Source organism: Nicotiana sylvestris, chromosome 9, assembly GCF_000393655.2.
Source record: "Nicotiana sylvestris chromosome 9, ASM39365v2, whole genome shotgun sequence".
Lineage (NCBI taxonomy): Eukaryota > Viridiplantae > Streptophyta > Magnoliopsida > Solanales > Solanaceae > Nicotiana > Nicotiana sylvestris.
This window is the reverse complement of record NC_091065.1, coordinates 10,818,385-10,837,234: the sequence shown is the minus strand read 5'-3', so window position 1 is coordinate 10,837,234 and position 18,850 is coordinate 10,818,385.

Sequence of the window (18,850 nt, the reverse complement as noted above, 5' to 3'; positions counted from 1 at the left end):
AGACAAGTTTGACGGATTTCTCCAAAGGTAGCATAACTAGCTCCACAAGACTCCCCACCTTACCCCAAAAACTTCCCGAAATGATTAGATGTCTAAAAATTACAATGAAGATTCTATTTATGGAAAAGGGCCAAAATTACCTATCAACTATAAAAGAATAGAGAAATTTTACCTTTCGTTATCTTTTGGGGTCAATTTTACCCTCGTCGTTAGCAAAGCGGACCACTTCTACCCCTTAAAACAAATAGATTCCATGTCAGATTAAAATTCACTATTATCTTTTTCTTTTTATGGAAAAGATAATTATTTCATTAAACCAAAACGTTAGGCATTACAGTAGTAGTTATGATCCTAGGGATCATTGATGGATGGTAATCCATGCATGGCATGATGATTACATAGAGTAGCAAGGTTTTTACAAAAGTTAAAGGAAATTGTTTTAACAACACCCTCACCACCCTTGTCTGCCAGCATCCTGGCCAGAACAAAAGGTGGGGAAAACAACCAAAATTCTACTTTATTTAATACTGAGATGGCTGTCGCATGCTTTGCTAGGGTATGGGCTACTTCATTCCCTTGCCTGAAGATGTGATGCATTTCAACCGTGCCCATTTGTGCCAGAAACAACCTGCATGAATTAATAATAGATTCGTAAGCTTTGCAACCTTCGTTAATTAAAGAGATTACCTGTGTAGCATCAGTCTCAATCTCCAAAGGAAATAGCTTCCTATTGTTTGCTATACAGAGCCCTTGGTAGAGTTCCATTAGCTCTGCGTGGATTGGATTCTTTGTGATAATTTTGGAAGCGAAACCTATTAACCAGTCACCATGCTGAATCCTTATTACCCCTCTTATGCCTCCAGTAGTATTTGCTTTTTTAAAAGCACCATCTATATTTAGCTTTTACCGACCAGAATGAGATTTAATCAAACTGATTGTTAGGTTAATTTTCCTATCCCAATTAGATTCTCTATCCGTTAGTAGAATATATTCGATAGATTGGTTAATGATCTTATTAAGGGATAGTGGAATGGTAGTATTGTTTATATTGTTATTGTTCCTTGTAAGCCAGATGTTCCAAATTACAAAAGGGAATAAAGTATTCTAAGTCAGATTTTGGCTTGGAATTTGAGGATTTTCCTATGTAAGAGACTGGAGCCAATTTTGGCATTTTGGTTGGAATTTACTAGTATTAATGCCTAGTTTTTGCCATAGAGTATGGACTTGAGGGCAGGTGAGGAAGATGTGCATAAGAGATTCTAGTTCTTTATGACAAATTGTGCACTACTCATCCATCTTCAAGCCTATTTGGGATAGATAATTTCTACATGGTAGTCTATTGAAGTTACAAAGCCATAAGAAATATTTGATTTTGTTAGAACAATGCATGTTTCATGCCCAATTTGAGTTTATTTGAGGAGGATTTTTACCTTCAACTAATTCATAGCAAGAATTAGTCATGAAGATCCCATTTGCATTGCTATCCCAGGATATGGAATCTTTATTGTTATCACAAGGGATGAAGGTTAGAGAGAATATTGCCAGCTATCTCGTCCGGGATAATAAAGGTAATTTTTTCAAGTTTCACCTATTTTCAGATCTAACATCAATATCCTAGGATAGTCTTCCTCTTTGGTTAGGGGACCTATGACATAGCTTCTTAGGGTGTTTGAGTTGGGGATCCATCTATTTTCCCACAGATTAAGAGAGGAGGAATTGTGGATGGACCATGTCATACCTTTTGGCATATTTTTCATCCCTTAATTATATTATTCCAAATGAACGAGCCCTTTCCACTTGGCTTATGAGAGTAGTTTCTAAGGAGGGTAATTGCCCATAAATTGGTGGTGTTGTTAGCTAATCTCCAGGCTAGACGGGCTAATAAGGTTAGGTTCTTAGAACGAGCTTTTCTTAACCCTAATCCTCCTTCATCTTTGGTTCTAGTAACCAAATCTCAATTGAAAATGTGAAGCTTCCTTTTATGATCACTTGTACCCCAAAGAAAATTTCATTGAATTTGGTCGATGTTCTTAAGAGTTTTAGAGGGGAGCAATGTATATTGCATGTAATATGTTGGTAGACTGGAGAGAGTTGATGTTATTAAAGTACTTCTACCAGCTAGGTTTAGTTTATCACATTTTCACCAAGAAAGTTTACTTCTCCTAGTGTCGATGATGAATTGGTAATTTTTGTGATTGGGGTTATTATTTATAATAGGGAAACCTAGGTATTTACCAAAAGAATTATATACTTTTATCCCAAGGCAATGGGAGATATTTGAGCTAGTTATTTTGCTATAATATTTTGAGAAAATTATTATGGATTTAGCGTAGTTTATAGTTTGCCCGGAAAGGTCACAAAAGTGCTTAAAGGCAGACTGAATGGATGATGTAGTTATATTGTTGGCTTTTTCAATTAAAACCAAGTCATCTGCAAAGAAAAGATGAGATAGAGGAGGGCTATCTTTGCCCATCATAACATGATCCCTAAGACGACCCGGCCAGTCGCCTCAAGAATTACCACTCCGTTTTCTCCCATTTCAGCTTCTTTACGCTTCGCTATCTGTTTTTTATGAGATCGGGTTGATTTCGGAGAGGATTTTGGTAAGAAATGAGACACTTAGTCTTTTTTAAGAAGGGTTAAGCTGGAAAAGTCAACCAAATATTGACTTATATGTTAGAGGGCTTGGATGTGAGTTTCGATGGTTCGGTTAGCTTCGGGAAATGATTTGTGACTTAGGAGCGTGATCGGAATGGGTTTTGGAGTTGTAGAGAAGATTTAGGCTTGAATTGGAGAAATTTAATAGTTTGGCGATTTTCGGTTGATAGGCGAAATGTCGATATAGGGTTTGGAAAGGAATTCCGAGAGTTGCAGTAGCTTCTTTGTGTCATTTGGGATGTGTGTAAAAAATTTCAGATCATTAAGGTGAGATTTGAAAGACTTTTGATCGAAAGCATAATTTAAGAGTTCTTGGAGTTCTTAGGCTTGAATCCCACGTTAAATTGGTGATTTGATGTTGTTGTGAGCGTCCCGAGGTTTTGAACAAGTTTGAACTATGTCATGGGATGTGTTTTTACAATTGGTTTGAAGTCCCGGGGGTTCGGGCGAGTTCCGGGTAGGTTCCGGGATGTTTTAGGCCAAAAATCATAGTTGTAGCAGGTCCAGAAGGGTTGCAGGCCTTGGAACTCACCAGCACGGTCCCGCAAAAAGAAGTGCGTCCGTGGTGAGTACTGTGCGGACCACACAAAATGGTGTGCGGCCGCGGTAGGTGCTGTGCGGACCGCACAAAATGGTGTGCGACCACGGTGAAGAACATTCCGCTGATCCTACTTCGGAAGCTCATATCTTTTGATCTACAACTAATTTTGAGATGATTCAAAAGGAAACTTGTATCTCTTCATGTCTAGTTTCCAGAAAGGTAAAGATATCACAATTTGGACATCTGTAGCGAAAGTTATGAGCAAAATACTAAAGTCTGTCACTGCAGAAGAAAGCCTGTGCGGCCGCGGTCATTTTTGTACGGACCGCATTGGTTTTGTGCGGACCGCGGTCGATTTTATGCGGCCCGCGGAGGTGGAAATCTGTAGTGTACTCTATAAATACGAGGATTTAGGTTTTATTTGATATTTTGACCTAGAGAGCTCGAATTTTGGCGATTTTTCAAAAGTTTTTCATGAAATTCATTGGGGTAAGTGATTCTAACTAAGATTTGGCTAGAGTACACGAATATATCATTGAATTCATCATTTAATTCATGATCTGGAATGGAATTTGGTAAGAAAATTGTGAAATCTTTCAAAAATGTAAAATGATAATTTAACGGACAAGATGGTATCGGAATTGGATAATTTTTGTACGGATAGACTCGTGAGAGTATATGGATTCTAGTTTTGTGAATTTTGTAAAATTCCAAGATGTGGGCCCGGGGGTCGGGATTGACTAATTACTGGAATTTTGTGGTAATTCGATTGTTTTCGCTTGGTCTTTGTTCCCTTAGCATAATGTGATGTATTCACTCTGATTTTGGATAGATTCGACGCGCATGGAGGCCAATTCGAGGGGAAAAGGTGTCACGAGCTAGAGAATTAGCCAATTCGAGGTGAGTAATGATTGTAAATGATGTCCTGAGGGTTTGAAACCTCGGATTGCACATTGTAGTGCTATATTGAGGTGAGACACGCGTTTGATGATGAGTGTGGGGTCGTTTACTATTGGGGATTGTGATTTGGCCCGCCACGAGTGATGTTTTTACCGCGTATTTGGCTGAAAATTGTTTGTTATCATAATGGTTTGGGCTGATTGCCATATTTGGGCTTCGTGCCAACTATTTGAACCCTCTGGGGATTTTTATCACTATTTCCTCACTGTTTTGATTTATTACTTGAACTCAGTCCTGTGGTTTCCTACTGTTTTACAACTTTGCCACTTTTACTCAGTTTTGAGACTTAAATGATATTTCTAAATGATGTTTTGGGCTGAGAACTACTGTTTTATTAATGCCCGAGGGGCTTGTGATGATTATTTTTGGACTAAGTGCGGTCGAGGGCCAAATGTGAGGATACACTAAGTGATATGAGGTCGAGGGCCTGAGATACATTTATACGCTACGAGGTGGCTTGAGTGATGTGAGGCCGAGAGCCAAGAGTTGATGCCACGAGATGGCTTGATATTGCGCTTAAGCCGTAAGGGGCCCATCCGGAGTCTGCACACCCCTAGTGAGCGCGGGTACCCATTGTGATCTGAGAGTGAGCCGGAGGGGCTGATACTATTCTGAGAGTGAGCCCGAGGGGCTGATACTGTTTTGAGAGTGAGCTTGAGGGGCTGATATTGTTTTGAGAGAGAGCTTGAGGGGCTGATACTATTCTGAGTTGTTGCCCGAGGGGCAGATTTCTATTTGTTAATTACCGACCAAATTAATTGTTTTACTGGTTGAAAAAGGAAGTTTACTTGATATTTCACTGATTTACCGTTTTAAGTGATTTTACTGTTTCAGTATAGATTGCTTTGTGTTTGCACGTGTTTTCTTGCTTTCAGCCATTATTTATATTTATTACTTACTGAGTTAGAGTACTCACTTTACCTCCTGCACCCCTGTGTGAAGATTCAGGCGCAGCAGGTCCCGCTTCTAAGTGTTGATCCCTCCAGTCTAGGTGGTGTTTCGGAGACTACGAGGTAGCTGCTGGTGTCCGCAGCCCCCGTATCTCCCTTATCTTATTACTTTTATATTCTTCAAATAGTTATACCAGATAGTGTATTTAGTAGACTCGTATCAGGATCCTTAGTTGCTCATGACTTGTGACACCCCGGTTTGGGTTGTGTCGGGATGGTTTCTTCTATTGTTATCTATATTTTTGCGAATTATTGCTATTAAATCATGCTTTAAAATATTTTATAGTAATTAACTGCTTAAAGAAGTGTATTGTGTTGGACTGGCTGGCCTTGTCTTCACGAGAGGTGCCATCATGACTGGGTTCGGGGTTTGGGTCGTGACAAGTTGGTATCTGAGCCTAGGTTACATAGGTCTCACGATTCATGAGCATGTTTAGTAGAGTCTCACGGATCGGTACAGAGACGTCTGTATTTATCCTCGAGAGGCTGCAGAACCTTTAGGACAAACTTCATATTCTTGAAATTCTTATCGTGCGAACTTGTTGGTCCGTGTACTAAACTTCTAGCATTCCATTCTCTCACAGATGGTGAGGACACGTTCTACCGGACGAGGTGGACGACCACCAGTGCCACTAGCTGAGACCACCAGAGGCCATGGACGCGGTCGTGGTCATGGTAGAGACAAAGTAGCGAGGGCAGTACCTGTAAATCCACCAGCTGCCCTAGTTCTAGATCAGACTCCAGCTATGGATGCTCCAGCAGGACCAATTTAGACACCAGCTGTGCCTATCGTGATTCCGGGTCTTTAGGAGGCCTTGGCATAGATCTTATCAGTTTGTAATGGCCTGGCTCAGGTAGTTTCAGCCACCACAGCAGCAGCTACTTCACAGGCCGTGGGAGGCAATCAGACCCCTGCTGCTCACACACCTAAGTAGGTAGTGTAGGGACTTCAGACGCCGGGGGTACCTCCAGCCCAGCCGGTTGCACCAGCTCAGGAGTTTGTTGTGCTAGTTATGCCGGATGATGAGCAGCATCGTCTTGAGAGGTTTGGTAGACTCTAGCCTCCGACATTCAGCGGAGCAGAGGGCGAGGATGCCTAGGGTTTCTTGGATAAGTGCCAGCAGATGCTCCATACAACAGGGATTCTTGAGTCTAGTGGTGTGGCATTTACTACTTTTCAATTTTCTGGGGCTGCCTTCACTTGGTGGGAGGCATATGAGAGGCGTAGGCCTGTGGGAGTAGTGCCCCTCACTTGGCAGGAGTTCTCCGTTCTCTTTCTGGAGAAGTATATGTCGCAGTCCCGTAGAGAGGAGCTGCATAGACAGTTTGAGTGGTTGCGATAGGGGGATATGACTGTGCCATAGTATGAGTCGAGGTTTTCTGCGTTGGCTCGTCATGTCATCTGGATGGTTCCGACAGATCGTGAGAGGATCTGGAGATTTGTTGATGGCCTTAACTATCATCTCCGTATTCTTATAACCAGCGAGAGTGATGGGTGCTACCTTCGAGGAGGTTGTTGATATCACCCGGGAGATTGAGACTGTTCGCCATCAGGAGCGAGAGAAGAGGGAGGCCAAGAGGCCAAGAGGATCGGGTAGTTATAGTGGTGCCCCTTCGAGGGGCCAGTTCCAACATGGTAGAGGTCATTCTTTCAGGTCTGGTCAGTTAGCCCGTCCAGAGTATCGCGGGGCATCTGTAGGTTGTGGTTATCGTGGGTGTCAGCAGAGCTAGCCTTCACTCAGTGCCCTCCCAGCTCAGAGTTTATCTCGTGCCTCGTCAGCTCAAGGTTCTTCTATGCCGAGTGCATCAACTAGTCACTCCGGTATGAGGGGTTCCCTTCAGTCCCCTTCTCTAGCACCTGTGAGTTATTTTGAGTGTAGAGAGTTTGGGCATGTGTGGAGGCAGTGTCCTCATCATGTTGCTAGTTCGTCCCAGTAGAGGGGTCAACCCTCGACTTCTGCTCTAGTTACTTCACCACCCGCCCAGCCATCTAGGAGTGGAGGTCAGGCAGCCAGGGGTCTCCACAGAGGGGGAGGTCAATCAGGTGGTGGCCAGGCTCGTTTCTATGCACTCCCAGGCAGACCCGATGCTATTGCTTCAGATGCTGTTATCACAGGTATTGTTTTAGTCTGCCACATAGATACCTCTGTATTATTTGATCCTGGTTCCACCTTTTCTTATGTGTCATCATATTTTTCTCATTATTTGGGTACGCCCCCTGAGTTTCTTGCTTCACCTATTCATGTATCTACCCCAGTGGGTGATACTATTGTTGTAGACCGTGTGTGCCGGTCATGTATGGTGACTATTGTGGGTCTAGAGACCCGAGTGGATCTATTACTATTGAGCATGGTGGATTTCGATGTCATTTTGGGCATAGATTGGTTATCTCCGTGTCGTGCTATTCTAAACTATCATGCTAAGACAGTCACTTTGGCTATGCCAGGTGTACCGCAGATTGAGTGGCGTGGTGTGACTGATTATGTTCCTAGTAGAGTGACCTCTTTCTTGAAGGCCCAACGTATGGTTGGGAAGAGTTGCCTTTCATATCTAGCGTTCGTGAGGGATGTTGGAGCTGAGACTCCTAGTATTGATTCTGTCCCAGTTGTGAGGGATTTTGCCGATGTTTTTCCTGCAGACCTACCGGGCATGCCACCAGACAGGGATATTGATTTTGGTATTGACTTGGTGCCGGGCACTCAGCCCATTTCTATTCTGTCATATCATATGGCACCAGCAGAATTGAAAGAATTAAAGGAGCAACTTCAAAAACTCCTAGATAAGGGGTTCATTCGCCCTACTATGTCACCTTGGGCTGAGCCCGTTCTGTTTGTGAAGAAGAAGGATGGCACAATGAGAATGTGCATCGACTATAGGCAATTGAACAAGGTAACAATTAAGAACAAGTATCATTTGCCTCGCATTGATGATTTATTTGACCAGCTTTAGGGAGCGATGGTGTTCTCCAAGATTGATCTCCGTTCGGGTTATCACCAGTTGAAGATCAGGAATTCAGATATTCTTAAGACTTCTTTCAGGACCAGATATGGTCATTATGAGTTCCTTGTAATGTCTTTCGGGTTAACCAATGCTCCAGCATTGTTCATGTATTTGATGAACATCGTGTTTCGACCTTATCTTGATTTGTTCGTTATAGTATTCATTGATGATATTCTGGTGTACTCGTGTAGTCAGGAAGAGCACACAGAGCATTTGAGAGTTGTATTGCAGAGATTGAGGGAGGAGAAGCTTTATGTAAAATTCTCCAAGTGTGAGTTTTGGCTCGGTTCAGTGACTTTCTTGGGGCACGTGGTGTCCAGCGAGGGTATTCACGTTGATCCAAAGAAGATAGAGGCGGTTCAGAGTTGGCCTAGACTGTCCTCAGCCACAGAGATTCGTAGATTTCTTGGGTTGGCAGGCTATTATCTCCAGTTTTTTCAAGGATTCTCATCTATCGCATCGCCCTTGACCAAGTTGACTCAGAAGGGTGTTTCATTTGTATGGTCGGACGAGTGTGAGGAGAACTTTTAGAAGCTCAAAACAGCCTTAACCACAACTCCAGTATTGGTTTTGCCATCAGCTTCAAGTTCATATACCGTGTATTGTGATGCCTCGAGAGTTTGGATTGGTTGTGTATTGATGCAGGAGGGTAGGGTTATTGCTCATGCTTCTCGTCAGTTGAAGCCCCATGAGAAGAAGCACCATATTCATGATTTGGAGTTGGCTGCCATAGTTCATGCATTGAAGATTTGGAGGCATTATTTGTATGGCGTATCTTGTGATGTATTCGTCGATCATCGCAGTCTTCAACATTTGTTCAAGAAAAAAGATCTTAATTTGAGGCAGCGGAGATGGTTAGAGTTGCTTAAGGATTATGATATCACTATATTGTACCATCCAGGAAAGGCCAATGTGGTGGCCGATGCTTTGAGCTGGAAGGCAGTGAGTATGGAAAGTTTAGCAGATATTCCAGTTGGGGAGAGACTCTTTTCAGTTGATGTTCAGGCCTTAGTCAATCGGTTCGTAAGGTTAGATATTTCAGAGCCGAGTGAGATGTTGGCGTGTGCGGTTTCTCAGTCTTCCTTATATGATCACATCAGAGAGCACCAGTATGATGATCCGTATTTGCTTGTCCTTAAGGACAAAGTTCAGCATGATGATGCTAGAGATGTGACCATTGGTGATGATGGGGTGTTGAGGATGCACGGATGGATTTGTGTGCCCAATGTGGATGGGCTTCGGGAGTTGATTCTGGAGGAGGCCCATAGCTCGCAGTATTCCATTCATCCGGGTGCCGCGAAGATGCATCATGATTTGAGGCAGCACTATTGGTGGAGAAGGACGAAGAAAGATATTGTGGGATTTGTAGCTCGGTGTCTCAATTGTCAGCAGGTGAAATATAAGCATCAGAGACTGGGAGGCTTGCTTCAGCAGATGGTTATTCCTGAATGGAAGTGGGAGAGGATCACTATGGACTTTGTTGTTGGACTTCCACGTACTTTGAAGAAGTTCAATGCTATTTGGGTGATTGTGGATCGGCTGACCAAGTCCGCGCACTTTATTCCGGTGTGTACTACATATTCTTCAGAGCGGTTGGCAGGGATTTATATCTAGGAGATTGTTCGTTTGCATGGTGTACCGGTTTCCATCATTTCAGACAGAAGTACTCAGTTTACTTCGCAATTTTGGAGAGCCGTGCAGAGAGAGTTGGGTACTCAGGTGGAGTTGAGCACAACTTTTTATCCTCAGACTGACGGGCAGTCTGAGCGTACTATTCAGATATTAGAGGACATGTTGCACGCTTGTGTCATTGATTTTAGAGGATCATGGGATGAGTTTCTACCGCTCGCAAAGTTTGCCTACAACAACAGCTACCAGTCGAATATTCAGATGGCCCCATATGAGGCCTTGTATGGGAGGCGGTGTAGATACCCAGTTGGTTGGTTCGAGCTCGGAGACGCTAGGCTATTGGGAACTGATTTGGTACAGGATGCTTTGGAGAAGGTGAAGGTGATTTAGGAGAGCCTTCGTACAGCGCAGTTGAGGGAAAAGCGTTATGCTGAGAGGAAGGTTCGAGATGTGTCCCACATGGTTGGCGAGAAGGTTCTGCTGAAGGTTTCACCTATGCAGGGTGTTATGAGATTTGGAAAGAAAGGGAAATTGAGTCCTCGGTTCTTTGGGCCTTTGAGGTGCTTCGGAGGATTGGGGAGGTGGCTTATGAGCTTGCTTTGCCACCCATCTTATCGAGTGTGCATCCGGTATTCCATGTTTCTATGCTCCGGAAGTATATTGGAAATCTGTCTCATGTTCTAGATTTCAGTACGGTTCAGTTAGACGGTTATTTGACTTATGATGTGGAGCCAGCAGCTATTTTGGAGCATCAGATTCGGAAGTTGAGATCAAAGGATATAGCTTCAGTGAAGGTGCAGTGGAGAGGTTGGCCCGTGGAGGAGGCTAGCTGGGAGACCGAGCGGGAGATGCGGAGAAGATATCCTCACCTGTTTGAGGCTTCAGGTATATTTCTTGAATCATTCAAGGACGAACGTTTGTTTAAGTTGGGGAGGATGTGATGACCCAGCCAGTCGTCTCATGAGTTACCGCTCTGTTTTCCCCCATTTCAGCTTCTTTACACTTCGTTATCCGTGTTTTATGTGATCGGGTTGATTAGTTTGAGTTCGGAGAGGATTTTGGTAAGAAATAAGACAGTCTCTTTTAAGAAGGCTTAAGTTGGAAAAGTCAATTGGATGTTGACTTATGTGTTAGAGGGCTCGGATGTGAGTTCTGATGGTTCGGTTAGCTTTGGGAGGTGATTTGTGACTTAGGAGCGCGATCGGAATGGGTTTTGGAGTTGTAGAGAAAATTTACCCTTGATTGGCGATGTTGATAGTTTGGCGATTTCCGGTTGATAGGAGAGATTTTTATATAGGGCGGAAAGGAATTCCGAGAGTTACAGTAGCTTCATTGTGTCATTTGGAATGTGTGTACAAAATTTCAGATCATTCGGGTGAAATTTGATAGACTTTTTATCGAAAGCATAATTTAAGAGTTCTTGGAGTTCTTAGGCGTGAATCCCATGTTAAATTGGTGATTTGATGTTGTTGTGAGAGTCCCGAGGTTTTGAACAAGTTTGAATGATGTCATGGGATGTGTTGGTACAATTGCTTTGAAGTCCGGGGGGTTTGGGCGAGTTCCGGGTAGGTTCCGGGATGTTTTAGGCCAAAAATCATAGCTGTAGCAGATCCAGAAGGGTTGCAGACCTCGGAACTCACCAGCGCGGTCCGCATAAAATGAAGTGCATCTGCGGTGAGTGTTGTGCGGACCGCACAAAATGTTGTGCAGCCGCGGTAGGTGCTGTGCGGACCACACAAAATGGTGTGCGGCCGCGGTGAAGAACATTTCGTTGGTCTTACTTCGGAAGCTCATATCTTTTAATCTACAAGGAATTTTGAGATGATTCAAAAACAAGAGTTGTATCCCTTCGTATATGGTTTACAGAAAGGTAAAGATATTGTAATTTGGACATCTGTAACGAAAGTTACAGCCAAAATACTAAAGTCTATAACTGCAGAAGAAAGCATGTGCGGCCGCAGTCGTTTTTGTGTAGACCGCACTGGCTTTGTGCAGAACGCGGTAAATTTTGGGCAGCCCGCGAAGGTGGAAATCTATGGGGTACTCTATAAATACGAGGTTTTAGGTTTTATTTGATATTTTGACCTAGAGAGCTCGATTTTTGGCAATTTTTCGAAGGTTTTTCAAGGAATTCATCAGGGTAAGTGATTCTAACTCAGATTTAAAGTTATTATTTAATTCATGATTTAGAATGGAATTTGGGAAGAAAATTGTGAAATCTTTAAAAAATGTAAAATGATGATTTCACGGACCAAATGGTATCGAAATTGGATAATTTTCGTATGGGTGGACTCGTGAGAGTATAAGGATTCTAGTTTTGTGAATTTTTTCAAATTTCGAGATGTGGTCCTGTGGGTCGGGTTTAACCAATTTCTGGCATTTTGTGGTAATTCAATTGTTTTCACTTGAGCTTTGTTCCCTTAGCATAATGTGACGTATTCGCTCTGATTTTGGATAGATTCGACGTGCGTGGAGGCCAATTCGAGGGGAAAGGCATCGCGAGCTAGAGAATTAGCCAGTTCGAGGTGAGTAATGATTGTAAGCGATGTCCTGAGGATTTGAAACCCCGGATTGCACATTAGTGCTATATTGAGGTGAGACACGCGCTGACGATGAGCGTGGGGTCGTTTACTATTGGGGATTGTGATTTGGCCTTTCTCGAGTGATGTTTTTACCGCGTATTCGACTGAAACTTGTTTGTTATCATAATGGTTTGGGCTGATTACCATATTTGGGCTTCGTGCTAACAATTTGAACCCTCCGGGGATTTTTATCACTATTTCCTCACTGTTTTGATTTATTTCTTGAACTTAGTTCTGTGGTTTCCTACTGTTTTACAACTCAGCCATTTTACTCAGTTTTGAGACTTAAATGATATTTCCAAATGATGTTTTAGGTTGAGAACTACTGTTTTACTAATTCCCGAGGGGCTTGTGATGATACTTTTTGGACTGAGTGCGGCCGAGGGCCAGATGTGAGGATAAACTGAGTGATATGAGGCCGAGGGCTTGAGATACATTTATATTCCATGAGGTGGCTTGAGTGATGTGAGGCCGAGAGTCGAGAGTTGATGCCACGAGATGACTTGATATTGCGCTTGGGCCGTAAGGGACCCCTCCTGGGGCTGGTAGTGTTCTGAGTTGCTGCCCGAGTGGCGGATTTCTACTTGTTAATTACCTGCCAAATTACTTGTTTTACTGGTTGAAAAAGGAAGTTTACTTGATATATCACTAATTTACTATTTTAAGTGATTTTACTGCTTTGGTATAGATTACTTTGTATTTGCACGTGTTTTCTTGCTTTCAGCCATTATTTATATTTATTACTCACTGAGTTGGAGTATTCACTTTACTCAATGCACCCCTGTGTGCAGATTCAGGCGCAGCAAGTCCCGCTCCTGAGTGCTGATCCCTCCAATCTAGGCGGTGTTTCGGAGACTACGAGGTAGCTGTTGGCATCCGCAACCCCCGTGTCTCCCTTATCTTATTACTTTTATATTCTTCAAACAGTTGTACCAGATAGTATATTTAGTAGACTCGTATCAGGATCCTTAGTTGCTCATGACTTGTGACACCCCAGTTTGGGCTATGTCGTGATGGTTTCTTCTATTGTTATTTATAATTTTGCAAATTATTGCTATTAAATCATGATTTAAACTGTTTTATGGTAATTAACTGCTTAAAAAAGTGTATTGTGTTGGACTGGCTGGCCTTGTCTTCACGAGAGGCGCCATCATGACCGGGTTCGCGGTTAGGGTCATGACAATTCCATGTCCTAATGTTCACTAGATTGTTTACGTAATTTGATAACATTTTCATGCGTAGTATAAATATATAGGGGGGACATTGGGTCACCCTACCTGCCCCTACATGGGTAGAAAAACTTGGTTTTTGCTCCATTGACTAGAACAAATGTGGATGTTGTTGATAAACAGGACATAATTAGTTTTGACATTTTTGGGGGGATTTTGATATATAAAAAATCATGTATATGAAGAACCATTCTAACTTATCGAATGCCTTTTCAAGGTCAATTTTGACCAGCATTTTGCCATTATTTCGTTTTGTTTTTTTGAATTGATGAATAAGTTGTTGAATAATAATGGCATTGTCACTGACCCTTCTATTTTTAATGAAGCTAGATTGAGTAGGGCTTATGAGAGTAGTAAGCATTGGCTTTGGCCTGTTTGCAATGATTTTTGTGATAATCTTGTAAATAGTATTGTATAGACTAATTGGCCAAAAATTATTGAGGTTGTAAGCATTGGGGAATTTTGGAATTAGGCAGAGATAGGTAGTATTGATCTCTGGAGGGATGGCATGTTCACTAAAAATTTTGTAATAGAAAACCCTAACAAAGTTTCCTAAAATTTTCTAGTATTTTTGATTAAAAAAAGGGTGTAATCTATCATGCACCGAAGATTAAAAAGGCTTGAGGGGAAAAATAGTTGTATTAATTTCACTATCAAGTAAGGCATTATCTAATGGTGTAAGGTCAACATTATGGAAACTAGTTGAACTATGTAACATGTGGGTCCAATTTGCATATGTATGACTAGTAGTAAATAGAGAGGTAACGTGTTCAAGGGTATGATTAAGGATATCTTGGTGATTATCTAGCCATGCACTTTCACTGTTCCTAAAGAAGATAATGTAGTTTTGGACTCTTCCTATTAGAGGTACTAATTTGGAAAAAACTAGTGTTAGTATCTCTCTCGTTTAGCCAATTAATTCTCGACCTTAATTTCCAATAGTGTTCTTCAAGTTTAAGTATGTTATTGTAGTCTCTGAGAAGGTTCTCTTCCAACTCTTGATGAAAGAAACTATGGTTATAATGAGGGGATTTTTGGATACCGTTTAATCTGGCTAGGAGTATTTTTTTTATCCCTAATTATATTGCCAAAGTGTTCTTTACCCCAAATTTTAATATAGTCAGTACAGGTTTTGGTAGCGTCTATTAAGTCTTTATTACTCCATTGATTCGCAACAATGTTACCAAAATTTGGATGAGTGCACCAAATATTTTCAATACGAAAAAAAATTTCACAGTGATGATTGATGTTATTTAATCTTACTAGAATTGGTTTATGGTCCGAGTGGGTTTTTGGGAGATGAGTGATAGTAACATTTAGAAATAATTTTAACTAATCATCGTTTGCTAAAACACGATATAATCTTTATATAGTTAACCCTTTCATTTTCCTATGTTTAGACCACGTGAATTTGCTACCCTTGAAACCATGGTCGATGAGATTACAACAGTCCATATTTTCGCACAGTTTTGAAGCTCTAGATATTTTCAATGGTCTTCCACCTATTTTTTCATTACTAGGGATAATGTCATTTAAGTCCTCACAACATCCAAGGTCCCTTATAATTTTATGAAAGAATTTTAAGTTTATCCTACACAATATCTCTAAGTTGGACTTTTGTACTATCATATATAGCTGAAAAAGGCCATTTAAAATTAAAAGGGCGTACCTCTAAAAGAGCATGAATTTCTTGACCATTTTTTTGAGAAGTGTTCCACTGTCACCATATTGTGATTATAGAGGATGGCCATGTCTCCTGATTGGCCATCCACAGGAACCTCTGTGAGCTCAGAGAAGTTGAATTCATTTAGAAGGGGGGCATGCAACAACATCCTAGTCTCAAGAAGGGCTACCATGCAGGGTTTATGAGTGTCAATTAATTTCCTAAAATTACGACGGAATCATCATTATTGTCACCTCTAACGTTCCAAAATATTATAGTAGTGGCTCTATTCATTTGAGATACTTGTTGTTGGTTGACAATTGACTCCCTCTCCACTGAGTTGTGGCTCCTCTTTCTTGATGAGACTAGGATTATTGCATGTTTTCCTACTGTGGGATCTTGTGGTGGTCGAACATGTATTGAGCACTTGTACATGGTATTGGGGCAGCTGAATATGTATTTCTTGCTCCATAATTTTGGGAAGAGTAGTATTTTTACCTCGTTTAGGCTTGAAAATTCCACACTTGGTTGAGTACCTTATGGAAGGGGTTCTTCTTCTTCCTCTACTGGATGTTGTGGTGGATCTTGTCCTAGCACATTGACTTGGATGTTGTATTCCAGATTTACTGGGGCCATGTTTGGTAGATTGCTCGATTCCTGGACTACATGGTGACTCCAAGGTATGAAGATCAGGTTTATTGTCATGCTTTCCTCCGATGGAAAGAATGGTAGATTCATTGGAAGATTGATGAATTGGTTGGTTTTTTTTAGTAGATTCCATTGTTCCTACATGTCCAAGATTAGTGTGTGATTCATGTGAGGAGCCAGAGGGTGTAGGATATTGTTGATCCATGCTTGATTGGTGTAGTTGTTCATTACTATATGCATTCATTCCAATATTAGTCGGGCTAGGTAGCGGGTATTCAAGATTATTATTACCATCTCTTGATTATTAATTGGATGTTTAAGGTTATTGCATGGAATGCATGCTTCCAGCCAAGAGGTCGGTTGGTAATTTTGAGGTTGATGGGGGTGTGAAGAATAGTGATTGATTTTGTAATTGTGGTGGCATAGGTGGAAGGTTGGCCAAGGAATTATGTGTTGGTTTGGGATGTGAACTAGCCGAAACCTTCTCCTGGTTGTGAGTGGAAGTCTCGGCATTCTCTTCTTGTGTGTTATTTATTTGGTTAGTGTTGGTAATAGGATTGGTAGTTATCCTAGGTTTCTTGATTTCTATGGAATTCTTTATCTGCATAGGAGATAATTGGCTTGGCGTGTGGGAATATATAAAATTTTGGTGGATTTTGTTGTTGCTAGGTCCTCTGAATAATCCGCCATTTTGCTACCCTCCTTTGCATGCATGTCCATGTGTAATGTTGATGAGGTAGGGTTAATGGATTGGGTAGTGGTAATATCCATTTTAGGATTAGTTATTTCCTTTAGTTTAGAGGTAGCTAAGTAATTACCTATTTTGTTTTTAGTGGAAGATTCATCTAATGATTGGGGTGTTAGTTCCAAAATATCATTTGTCTTGGACACATGTAGGAATTTATCTTTTCTACTTTGCATGCATTGGGTGTTAGGGATTATAGCCAGATTTCTTGCTAAACCATTTTCGAAAACCATGGGCTTTTCATCCTTACTTTGTAGAATCTCAAAAACATTATTAGATTTTTGGCCAACATTTGAGGAGAGGATATTAGTATTAGAGTTTTTGTCCGTGGATTGTCTAAATTTTGAGTCAGTAGCAGGTGCATTGGAGAGATTGTTTCCCATATATTTGAATTTAGGAAAATTAAACTTTTGGGAATTAGAAGACATACCTGTGTCAGTGTCATTGAGTTTTGGGCGTGTACCTGGATTGATTACCTTAGTATTGGGATTGGCTTAACTCCAGTAGTCTTTTTTTCTTGTTAAAGGTGACAGTCACCCAATCACTTTGAGTGTCTTGTTTTGAGATATCTGCTGGACTTCCTTGTTGCTCACTGGGATTGGGAGGTAATAAAAATATTGAACATTTTGATTGGTTGTGGCCTAATTTACCACAATTGGTGAACAAAAAGTTTCCACCCTCATAATGTATATGTGTTTATAGCTTCCAATATAAATAAAAGGCTTTACCAGCTTTTCCATTGATACTTTAATACATAGTCTAGCATATCTACCTCTTAGAGTAGAGGAGGTGCAACCATCAATCCTAAGTAATCTGCCAATTGTATTTCCAATTTTTTGTAAAATGGTAGTCATAAAATTCACTAGGGAGTTGGGGAAGAAGAACCCAAACTGCTGATTTCAGTTGTTTTGCCTCACTGACTACAAATTGTGGCTCCCATTTTTGTACTAATAGGTGGTAACCATTAATAAACCAAGGTCCATTACTGAGTGTTCTGTACATATTTTCCTCCTTGTTGAACTTTACTATGAAGTAATCATCCCCTAGATCCATAAGGGTGAAGTTTTTTGTTGGCTTCCACAACTGATATAGTTTTCTCTTTAGGTATTGGTGTAGGATATGTTTTTCCATTAGTTTAATAATAAGAGAATATCTCCATGGTTGATAAATCCTATGGAGGTCGTCTACTGTGAGTGAGACTTGTAGGTTATCATTAAGATTTTGGATTGCTTGGGAGCAAAGATTTTGGCTAGGCAAATCTTGAATTAGGCTGTGTAGTTGCATAAGGGTGTCTTGAGTAGTAATTGGGTCTAGAGGCGGTTGAGAAACGTGAATATTGATAGAGTCCAAAAGGAGAATCTCTTTATATGATGAGTTGGGGTGGTGAGGTATTTTGGCTAGTGTAGTCGTGAAAGAATTATTTCCTTCATCAGCATGTTGAGATTCCTTACATGGTGTTGATGTAGGTGGATTAATACCTTTATTTTTGTGAAGGATATCCGGAGGTTTAGGAGGGATTTGAGAAGATTGATGAGCGGAGGGTGGGGAATTGTCTATTGTTGCTATGGAATATTGAAGAAGAGAGTAGTGAGAAGGTAGACCTTCTCTCTCAGTGATCTCACTTAATGAATCCTCAAAATTCACTATTATCATTTTTAGCCATTCAAAAAAAAAAAAAAACTAATGACAATCGGTGGCTATAAATTATAATATACATTTTATAGCTCAAAACTAATTTTAGCGGTTAGCCACTGAAATTGACAAACCCAAGTATCACAGAAACACAATGGGAGATGGCTTCTAAGATAGCTTTTAATTTATTCAAAGGGAATCATTCATTATTTTATTCTTTTTAGGCTTCTATGCTATTTAGATATTAATATTTTATACATACTTGTGAAGAATATAAAATTAAAACTTTTGTGATAAATGTTACTTTTTGTCTTTTCCTATATGAGTTCATTATGTGCCCATACTGTAAGTGAGATAAATAATTAAAATTTTAGTATTATTTTTGGAGTGTTTCTCTTTTTAAGATTTTTATTATTTATATCATGCATAGTCTTCACTATAAAAAATACATACAAAATAAAATGTCACTATACAAAAAATATAATTAATAGACTGTCACTATACAATTTATATATAATGGACTGTCAGTATACAAAATATACTATCACCGTATAAAAATATACAAAATAGACTGCCACAGTATAATTTATATACAATAGACTGTCACTATATA